Source organism: Protopterus annectens, chromosome 3.part0 (assembly GCF_019279795.1).
Source record: "Protopterus annectens isolate FY-2018-M chromosome 3.part0, PAN1.0, whole genome shotgun sequence".
Lineage (NCBI taxonomy): Eukaryota > Metazoa > Chordata > Ceratodontiformes > Protopteridae > Protopterus > Protopterus annectens.
The window spans coordinates 1,353,689,403-1,353,698,435 of NC_056731.1; the positions used below are offsets into that span (position 1 = coordinate 1,353,689,403).

A 9,033-nucleotide genomic window follows, 5' to 3' on the forward strand; every position below is an offset into this window, starting at 1 on the left:
CAGAGTATTCCACTTACAGCAAAGTCAGGGCCGGTGTTAGCATTTTGGGGACCCCCAGCAATTTTCAAGTTTGCATCACCCAATCACTGTCACCCCTCTTTAGCAACCAGGTTCATGCTGCAGAGCTGTAGGCATTATGCAAACAGGTTGAACTGTATCTACAGAGCTCTTAGATTATGACATGCTTCTTGACAGAAAGAAACTCACAGTGACTGTTATTTGCTTGCAATGGCAATCCATTACAATAACCATATATACAGAGTGCCTCCCACTGCCTACTCTTTTACCCCCCACACACATCCTCTGGCGAATCGATCCCCCTCCCAATTTCCTTTCACACCAGGCTGCCCATACCAATCGCATTACTTTTTCCTTCCTTTTCTCACATTTAACCTTACTGTTTAGCATTGTAGCTTTTTTTTCAAGAAGCCATGACTTCTCTATGATCTGAAGTGCTATTTAAAGCTGTTTTTATTTTTTTTTCTAAACAGCCTTTTCATCCCATGATGGCTTCATGAAAAAATATGATTAAAGAAAGAAATTAAGTGTTACTGTTGAGATTTATTTTTTCTTGCATCTTTTCAACACACTTTACCTGGCCAAGGCAGCATAGTAATAACTGTATAAGAAATAAGCCAATTAAACTGCAGCCCCCCCCCCCCCGAAGCCAAAGGGTTTTAGATGCTCTGAGGTGCATTTTATGAGCATTTTTCCAACCTTTCATTCAAGTGGTATCCTGAACAATAATCATGAATAGAAAAATAATTTGTCTTATTTTTTTTTTCTTTCAAGGAAGACATGAGTTGTGCCCATGGCTTAATATTCAAAGTTGACAAAATACTAGCTTAAAATAAACTAACAAGATAAATATTTGAGAGGATACATAAATCCTGTCTGCGAATAATGCTTGACCTCCACCTCAACATGAAAAATACAGTGTATGCCTATGCATCCCTCTGGGAATGAAAGCAGAGGTTCAAATAACCACAGTCATGGATTTCAAGAGACATGCTGTACACACCATGCCTCCTCACCCATACCCCTACTCTCCCAAAGGCAGCCACATATATATGTGCCTGATCTGTGGTTGTGAGGAAAGTGAATAAAATGACCACAGTAATATATTCCAACTAGTTGATTGTAGATAGTGCACTGGCCCTACACAAGATATAGTAACCTTCTTTGCACACCTCTGAGGTCTGTAAGAAAAGTAAAAAAAATAAATAAATAAAATAAAAATGAAAAATGACTATACTGTACCCAGCACTAATACAAGCTATAATGACCACCTGTGTACTTCTCTGAGGTTTGATTGTATGACAAATTAAATTAGTAATGATTGCAGCTTCCCCAACCCCCACACAAACTGCAACAACCTCCTGTACACGCTTATGAGCAGGGATGGTTTTAGAATAGGTGGGATTCAGGGCAGAGACCAGCATATGTACATGTCAAAATCTATTTAAATAGTCTGGGGTGTGGGTGCCACCAGACCCCTAGACGATCAAAAGGTATGAATGTTTTTTTATGCATTTTTACTTATTTTTGAAAGATTACTTAACTTCTTTTTTTCTGCTACTCAGTAGAGTTATGTGAGAGCCCAGCATTATTTTGTGTGTGCACAGATAAAAATTAGTGATACTTTCTGATACACAAAATCACACACACACACCCACATGCGCACACATACACACACATATGCACAGACTCACTGCATGTTCATCTTCAGGGATGCTGGATGAATGCCAATTCACCTACTTCATGTCTTTGAGGTACTAGAGGAAATCTGAGCACATAGCTTGACACATTCGCAGACAGGGAGGGCATGCACAATCCAAACAGAAAAAGTTGCAGCCAAGAATTCAGCCCGAACAATACAATGTGAAATAGTAATGCTATTCATGGTGCCACTGTTGGAATGAATAGTTGCTATCACAGCCAGCTTCTTCCTGTCAAACCACCAATGATAGCCACCTGTCATGTAAGGTAAATGAAAGAAATTATGGCCAAATTGTTATTTTTAAATAGACTGCAGCCTTGTCCCCCAATCATAATGGCATTGCTGATGAAGTTTGTGATAGAAGGTGAAATAAATTATAGCCAGCCTATTACTCTCACATTGCACCCCCTCAGCACACACAAGCATAAGCCATAGCAATATAAGTTTCACATTGATTTTAAGCAAACAGCAACAAGTAGTGGGACACTAGTACTGTCACACCAGATCAATGACTGCTGATTAGCATTTTTCAGGAGCAGTGCATACGCATGACTGTCCCTAATCTCATAGAGTGGCTCCGATTTTGCTTTATATTTCTGTCTCACTCCTCTTAAAAAAAATGATTTTCTGGTAAATCATTCAGGATTACAGACAGTTACTAATGCCAGACATTAAGAGTTTCATACTACTTATTGTCCAAAAATGCATGTTGATGCAAAATGTGTTATTCTATTAAAATTTTAAGTGAATTAGAGTAATATTTAGAAAGTGTTCCTGATTTCAAGCTTTTATTCTGCCATTATTTATGGTTTCGCCAAGACATTTTGAGCAGAGAAGTGGAGAGCTATAGTATCTGGTGTCATGACAGAATTTATAAAACTTCCCAAAAGAATAAACTGTCCCTGAAGATCAGGAGCATCTGCTCTTCTTAAAAATCCCAAGTAAGCATTGAGATTGCTTACTCTGGGCTGCCAGTCTCGAGTACTTAACTCATTCATGTTAATTCACTGCATACCAGCTTCATCCAGACAGGCTCATATCACAGCCCTGTTCAGGAAAAATAGAGTAATTGGAGAATGAATGACCTTTTTTTTTCCTTCTCATTTTCCCCCCAACTAGCAGCAGCTAATGCTGAAACCCTTCTTCAGAGACAAAGGTGATTACGAGGCCCCTGCAGCCATGGGTATTGCGAGTGCCTAAAGCTGGTTAGGATGTTAGTTTTAGTGGAGATAATGCCCACCAGCAAGATTTAACTAAATTAAGTGCCTGCTGTCTGACAAACTACTGTTACTACAACTAGAGGTATTTCAGAAATGTAAAGGAGAAGTGATACCAATCCTTAGGATTTTTCATACTATGAGTTATTGCCCACATGGTTTATTATGGACAGAAGACTGCTGTACTAACCTTTGATAGTTTGATAAATATGTAACAAAATATCAAAATTTGGTTACTTGCTGTGGTTGGGGATACTCAGGACCAGGGGACACCGGTGATTGCTGGGTTTGCTAGTGCTTAAAACCAGTTATGAGCGAAGTACAGTGGTCTTTTGATTTAAGTGGCAGGGGTGGAGGCTGTGGTTGGGGGCCTCCAAGACCAAAGGGCCTCAGCAGCTGCAGGGTTTCCTGGTGCCTTAAATCAGCTATGAGTAAAGTATAGTGGTATGGGAATTTAAATAGCAGGGCTGGGTGCATGGATATGACTTCTTTCCACCTCATTAAAACCCTCAGCCTTTCACCACCAAAATTATGGACAGAGCCAAAAAAGTATCGAAAAAGTTCTCAAGTTAGGGACACCTTTCACATTTCTGACTGTAGCCAGCACATTCTCAAAAAAAATTAGTTCAGAGAAGTTGAGCTCCCCACATTACTAATCTGTTTTCCATAGCAAGACAGCAAAACCAGAATAAAGTACTCTGTTCCTCATAATATTTGTGGTTTTCTGGCAAAACACTGAAGATTGAAGTCACTAAATAATGACATGCATTTTAATTTTGGACTTCATATCCTTCAGGAAATGCATGCTAACACAAATCTTGTTATTCCACCAACTTTCTAAGTTTATAAGAGCATTATTTAATATGTCTTTATTTTTGAGCATTTGTCCACCAATTATTTTAGGCTTTGTCGAGATTTCTTGCACTAAGAGGTTAAGAGGTGTGCCCTGTAGATTACTTCATTCTTTATGTGATGTTGGAGTTGGGTATTTATAAGTTCTGTGGCATGAGTGGGGCATGTCTCCTTGGGAAGAAAATAAAGTAAATAATAAAAAAGCCTTTGTTTTTTGTCTGGAGGAGATTACCACTGATTCTCCACTGCAGAAATGCTTTATTACCATTAACAAGACTTTCATTCTTACATACACTTCCTTTTTTGGTAGATGCAGATCATCCTTATGTGAAATGGAGCAATAGACAACAAAGGAATTTAAGGCAGCATCTCTTACCCCCATGTCTACCACAGTCCCACCACCAGTGACATTACCCTCCCCAACACACACACCATTATTTTCCATATTGGCTTCCCCACACCATCAAGATTACTTTTTTGTTTTCTTACATTTCCAATTACTCTTCAGCTTTTTCCTGTATTCCTTCCTATTTCCTTTCATCACTCACTAATTGGGCAAAACTGCTCTGCCAGACCTTAAACTTACGGGGTCTGGGAGTTGTTAAAACCCCAGGAGTCATGGGTTTCTAGATGTTCTGAGATATATTTTAAAATCAACTTTAAAACAAAAAGGTGCAGGTATCCTTGAGTCCAAAGCCCAATAAGAAGTCTTTCTTCTTTTTTTCTAAACGCAACTTTATTAAATAAAAAAATAATACGTTTTTGCCACTCTTATTAAAGCAGCTTCTTCAGAGAAACAGGTTGTAATTCAAAAAGCATGCTTTTTTATATAGCAACAGGAAGTGACAAAACACAGTATCGCATTACAATTTTACAAAGTTAATAAGTAACAACACTTTTCTATATATCTAACTATATTAAAAAACATAACTTTAAAAGATGCATGTGGTGCATGTATTTATTATGACTTTTATATAAAAAACTATATATATGTAACATTATATAATACCTAAAAATCAACGCTACATAGAAGCTGACGGTTTTTAAAAAATATGTGTATACACCTATATATACAGCTATTCTTGTTTCATCCAAGATTGTTACCTATCTAAAAATAACTTCTTAATTTTAAAAATTATATGATACCTAAAAATCAACACTACATAGAAGCTGACTGTTTTTAAAAAATATATGTGTATACACCTATATATACAGCTATTCTTGGTTTCATCCAAGATAGTTGCCTATCTAAAATAACTTCTTAATTTTAAAACAGCTGAGATGTTACTATTTTCATTTAATCCCGGGAACCTGAATGCATCTAATTTTAATTGCCATTCAAGTTCCCGGTTCTCCAAGATCAATGGAATGGGGCCTCCACGGATGCTATATGGTACTTGATCAATACCCATAAAAGAAAAGCTATGTCCCGGATGGGCTTTAATGTGTTTGGCTAATGCGTTGTCTTCTGAATTTTTTCTGATCGCATAATCATGTTCGTAAAACCGGTCACGGGCCCTATGGTCCGTTTTCCCAATGTAGAAACCCGGACAACAATTACACAAGGCAACGTAAATAACTGATTTTGATTCACAATTCAATTTATAAAAAATCTGGTATTTTCTATTTCTAATAGTAAAAGAGTTGCCAGTCTTAACAACTTTACACCAGTTGCAGAAGCCACAAGGAAACATGCCTTGTCTGCTGTATTGGGTATGTGGTAGGCTTCTTTGTAGTAGTTCTTTCAAGTTACTTCCCCTTTTGTATACCACTTGGGGACGGTGTTCTAATTTCTCTGCTAGAAAGGTATTATTAGAAATAAGAAACCAGTTTTTAATAATAATTGGCCAGATAGCCTGAGAATTAACATTAAAAGTCGTGACAAAGCTCAACACAAATTGTGTTTTACTGTTAGTGTTGGTTACCTCAACTATAGGGCTTGAAGTGGCTAAGTTGGTACTGTAGAATTCTTGTCCAGTACAAACCTCTATTTTATTAAGAATAGGTTTATACATCCCTTCAATTCTTTTCATCTCAACCTCCTGGATCAAATCATCTAATAAATCAACTGGATATCCACGGTTGAGAAACATGTCCTTTAAAAGTTTACATTCAGATTTGAAACCAGTGATGGTACTGCACATCCTTCCTGCTCTCACTAATTGTCCCTTAACAATGGACCATTTCTGTTTGTAAGGGTGGAAACTAGAGAAGTGGAGCATGGAGTTGCAGTATGTGGGTTTTCTATAGACAGTGGAAGTGAACATATGACTAGTAACATCTTTAGTCAATTTTACGTCAAGATATTCTATTTCTGTTGTAGAAAATTTGAAGGTGAATTTCAAGAATTCGGTAATTCCATTGAGTTCATGGACAAACTGGTCAGCTTCGTCACTGTTGCCTTGGAATAAAATGAAAATGTCATCTAGGAACCTAGTATAAAACCTGATGTGTTTAGTAAGGTGGGGTTTGTTCATCAGGTAATTCTTTTCCCAGAATGCAACAAAAAAATTAGTGACGCTAGCTCCACAAGGGAAGCCCATGGCCACCCCTTGTTTCTGAATATAATAGTCCTCCCCAAAAATAAAGTAATTTGTGGAGAGAACTATGTCAAGTAACTCAGTAACTAGACCGATTTCACCCTTAGGGACACTGAGGTCACTTAAAAGAAGACCTATCCATTCAACCGCTTCCTGATGTGGTATGGAAGTGTATAGGTCTACAACATCCACTGTCAAGAAATTGTGACTTTCATCAAAAGTGATGACATTGATGTTCTCTAGAAAGGTCCAAAAATCTCTACATAGGCCCTGAATGTGTTTTAAATATTTTGACAGGACACTGTCAATAATTTGGAACAGGGATATGTGATGGACGACCTCCCATCAGCAAGGGCTCTCATAGGTGGATTTGAGACGTCCTTGTGGATCTTTGGGATGCCGAACATTACTGGTATTCTTGGAGAACAAATGTCAATGTAATTGTAGACTCAAGGACTTTGGACTCAAGGATACCTGCACCTTTTTGTTTTAAAGTTGGTTTTATATTTCTTTTGTACTAATATATTTTAAAATGTTTATCCTCCAAACCTTTGATCCAGTGATAACCTGAACAGAAATAATGACTAACAAAGAAATTCACTCCTAATCTTCATATTTTCCTGCATCATTGTAACTGTACAGAAGTGTACACAAAATAGAAGTATAAAGATGAGGACCTGGGGGTTACTAAGTCCCCAAATGTCAATGGGATGTAGAAACTCAGATTTTGCATATTAGAGCCTTTTTGTAACCATTTTGATTCAGTGACAGTTTGAACAAAAATAAAACGAAGTAAATACATTTATTCTTTGTTTTATTTCTTCCAGAGAGACCAAGACTGACTGTGAGATGGCTATGCTACTTTCTACAACACTGTGTGAAGGATCAGTTGCTTTCCCACTTATCCTGCACAATGAAAAATAGTCACTTATTGAATGCAATGCTGATGTCTGACTATGATGGAAAGTAAAAGAAAATATAGATATGTTACATTTCTATACACTGAACCCCCCCCCACAAACATAAACATGAGCCATAACAATGACATTTTCACACCAATTTCAGCTAATACAGTACAGTGTTTAACACTGTTTGTGCCACACTAAATCAGTGCTGTTTAACAGTGATCTAACAACAGAAAGGGCAAGTAATTTTTATCTACAGGCAACCTCTGTGCCCATTAATTATAATTTATTGACTGTGTATAGCTCAAACATCTGACTGCAATAAAACATGGCCACCATAAAATATTTCAGCTTGCTTTGATCAAGTGTACATTAGTCTTGCAAAATTAAGACTAAATACTGTTTGACTTGAGGATGACAGCAAGGTCAGTCATTTTCATCCACATACAACCCCTATAACAAGCAATTATTGATACATTGTTGTTTGTGTATACCTCAGATGCCCGATTATTGTAAAAATAAGAACAAAGGATTATATTTTTTTCTTCAAACATCATAGTTGCCACAGTGAAGCATTACAGCTTACTTCAGACAAATGCAGGCTAGTTTTGCAAAGACAGGTTAAAGATGGTTTAGACTGAGCAGATTATGAGGCGTAGTTACTTGCATTTACATTTAAAACCCCACCCTGTCCAACTGTTATAACCTTATTTTTTGACTGTATGTATCACACGTCTGATTTTTATAAAAAATAATGGCCACAGCAATGCATTTTAGCTTTAACACAAGTAGTAACTATAGTAAAGTTTTCCAACTTGCTTCATACAAGTCACATCAGCACTGTAAAGAAAGAATAATGAAAAAATAACAGCAGTCAGTTCTGTGAATAGATAGTTCACATGCATGGCAGTTATACTTATTTTCTTGTCTGTGTACATCTCAGATGGATCACAATAATTAAAAAATAAAAAGCCACAGCAATATATTTCATCTCTGTTAAAAAAGGCAGATACTGTATTGCTCTCCAGCAACAGAAAATTCTGTGGCATTTGCGCTACAAAACTATCACTGCCATTATCTGTTTATCTGATTAGATTTAACTAAAATAAACTTAGCTCATTTTACCACAGTCTGTATCTACTCTCTTTCATGACAGCAATCTGCACAATTTACCATTTATTTTTTTAGCTGTCTGTTCCTTGTTAGTCCATTAATCATGTAGATCATAGGAAAACAAGAAGCAGAAAGCCAGTAGATTGATTAGCTGGGTGTGAGGCACTTCCACCATAAGGTTTCACAGTTGTGGCTGTGTTGAACAGGGGCATTATGGGCTATTTATTTATTTATTTATTTATTTATTTATTTATTTATTTATTTATTTATGTATTTATGTATGTGTGTGTTTGCAGTTATTTATGTATGTTTTAAAGTAAAATCCTGCTGTCCTGTTTCTTTGCCTTTAAAACTGAATACATGAATGAATTAATAAATAATATAATTAATGTAGGAAAGGCACCCTTTGGCAAATATTACCCTGGTCAACCACCTTGTTTGCCTATTGGTATAACTGGCCATGATCACATATATATTGCATGGAAAGTACTTGTAGTAAAAAAACTGCATTGCATATGCACTGAAGTATTGTCACAACTTTAAAAGCTGTAATACACTTCAGCCATCACAAAAGAGTGTGGCAGATTGCAGTGACTAAGTTTTTTAAATTCATTCATTCACTGGGGACTCCTGCCTGCTGTTTGTGAGGCAGCATACAGTTATTTATGGCCTTCAAAGCTGTAAAA

General features: G+C 36.7%; 1 long non-coding RNA gene across 1 annotated transcript in view; it reads left to right on the top strand.

Annotated features, from left to right (window-relative positions):
* LOC122796741 overlaps window positions 1-8,363 on the top strand; it is a 22,055-nt gene extending 13,692 nt beyond the window's left edge. The window contains exon 3 of the long non-coding RNA XR_006364006.1: window positions 7,157-8,363. This is a non-coding gene — a long non-coding RNA (uncharacterized LOC122796741). The remainder of the gene's footprint in view (window positions 1-7,156) is intronic.
* Window positions 8,364-9,033: the final 670 nt, after the last annotated feature.